Here is a 2,500-nt window from a genome sequence, read left to right as displayed (position 1 = left end):
CATTAATGTCCCAAGTTTAAAATGTCACATCTTTTGAAAATAGCCGATCTACAAGCCCACAATGTGTCGCATCGCCAAGCATTGTGAGCTTGTAGATCTGCTATTTTCAAATGGTTGAAATACATATACTGTAGGGCTGAAGTGGTTAGCGTGTTTTGCAGTACAGTACAGTACTTAAGTAAATGTACTTAGTTACTTTACACCTCTGCATCCTGATTGGTGAATTTGGAACATTGCTGGCCCACAATAACCTATACCTGACCTGGCGGAGGCCTGTGCTCTGAGGAGCACTTTTAGTCTGATTCATGAGCACCTCATAATTGACTTATGCACTGATGTGGAGTGAAAAACAGAGCTCAGGTCTGTTTTACTAAGTATAGAGGGCTTAACCCTTTAAGACCGGGAACGCATCGTTGTCATTTTAAGATTTATTTGGGCTATTCAAAAATAGCAGATCTACAAGCTCATGGCGCGGCACCAAGTGCCACGCTATGAGCTTGTAGATCAGCTATTTATTGTTTTTAAATCTTGAACATTTGTGCCAATCTTTGAATATATATATATTTCTTAAGCGAACGTTTTTAACTCATGTTACAACTTCTGGGGGGTCCCTGGAACAAAATGTTTTGAGATTGGGGGGAGGGGAGGTCCACGGCCAAATACATATAACTTTGGAGGTCCTAGACATGAAACAAGTTTGAGAACCATTGATATCAGAGGAATCCTGTTAGGATTTAGAAGACATCTGTAGAATCCCCCAGAAGCAAAGATTTGAGTTAAAAATGTTAGCTTTAAAAATATATATATTCAAAGATTTGTACAGATTTTTTTTGTAAAAGATTTTTCCTCAATAAATAGCAGATCTGCAAGCTCATAGCGTGGCACTCGGTGCCGCGCTATGAGCTTGTAGATCTGCTATTTTTGAATAGCCCAGAAAGAAATCAAAAAATGACACAGACACGTTCCCGGCTTGAATGGGTTAAGTGGTTAAGTGTAATGGCAGTGCTTCATTGTGCTCTACCCAGCCAGATGATTTGTACGTCTGTGCTGTTGCAACATGCCGGGCCTGTCAGTCACCCAGAACCATAACCGTTGCTGTCAGGGGGAAACCTCGTTCAAAACCATTCCTTTGTTAAATTATTATTCTTATTATTTTAATCCATTAAGACCGGGAACGCATTCCGAGTCATTTTAAGATTTATTTGGCTATTCAAAAACAGCAGATCTACAAGTTCATAGCGCGGTGCAGAGTACCGTGAGTTTGAAGATCTGCTATTCATTGTTTTAATCGTGGAAAAGTTGTGCAAATATTTGAATATATATATATTTTTTAAAGCAAACATTTGTAACTCAAATCTTTGCTTCATGGGGGTCCCTGGAACAAAACATTTTGAGATGGGGGGTCCACGGCCAAATACATATCTAAACCCCCATCTCAAAATAGGTTGTTCCAGGGACCCCCAGAAGCACAGATCGGAGTTACACATTTTTGCTTTAAAACATACAGTAAATATTCAAAGATTTCCACAATTGTTCAAGATAAAAAAAAAATAGCCAAACGAAATCTTAAAATGACACAGATGCGTTCCCGGTCTTAATGGGTTAAAAACAAGTTTAAAAAAAAATAGAAAATAGCTGATCTACAAGCTTGAAGTTTTGCTATTTTCACACCTTTTGTGCGTCACTCTTTAGTATGATGACGTAGGGCATTCATTTACTGAAAAAACAAAAAAAAATAAAAAGATATGGAGATAAGAGTTTTTCCTACCATATACTATATAAGTGACTAATGAGTGAAGGCAGTAGTCGACAACACCCCGTTGTGTTCCCGTTGGTCTGAGCGACAGGTAAGACTGCTGACATTTGCAGCAATAAACCCAGCGCTGTTTAATCTGCCGTTGACAGACAGGCTCTATACCCACAAAAGCCAGCCAGGCGTGACCCCCCCCCCCCCCACCTCAATTCAGACAAGCAGCTTTTTGTTTTTAAACTCAAGTAAAAGTACCAATACCACAATACTCTCTTACATGTAAAAGGTCCTGTACTTGAGTAAAAGTACAAAAGCATTGGCAGTACTTTTTTTTTCTTTTTTTCAAAATGTATATGAACTCATTTTGAAAATAGCAGATCCAAAAGCTCACAATGAGTCGCATTGCAGCATTTTTGTGAGCTTGTAGATTAGGTTATTTTTGAATATGTAATAGGGGTTTTTGTGTTAATAACCAAATCTGCAAAGTAACTAGTACAACTAAAGTTTTCAAATAGCGGAGTAAAAAAAAGAAGCACAATATTTGCCTCCTAATTCCTAAATGCAGCATAGTAGAAAGTATCCAAAAATTGCTGATCTATAATTTCACAACACGTCACAGTGAGCTTGTACTGTAGATCGGCTATATTTCCCGAGTCCTGTGACTCATGTGGTACGTACGGTTGAAGTATATAAACCGGCCCGCCCCCGGGCTTGATTTCACAACAGCTGTTGAAACAGTCGTCCCGACCT

At 38.9% G+C, this 2,500-nt stretch overlaps 1 protein-coding gene across 1 annotated transcript in view; it reads left to right on the top strand.

Moving 5' to 3' along the window:
* Positions 1–2,500, top strand: part of tenm3 (teneurin transmembrane protein 3) — a 458,716-nt gene that overhangs the window by 129,019 nt on the left and 327,197 nt on the right. The gene's annotated exons all lie outside the window — the stretch shown is intronic.

The sequence above is a fragment of the Gymnoscopelus braueri genome, assembly GCF_963280865.1.
Source record: "Gymnoscopelus braueri genome assembly, chromosome: 2".
Classification (NCBI taxonomy): domain Eukaryota; kingdom Metazoa; phylum Chordata; class Actinopteri; order Myctophiformes; family Myctophidae; genus Gymnoscopelus; species Gymnoscopelus braueri.
This window is presented reverse-complemented; position numbering and strand designations above follow the sequence as displayed.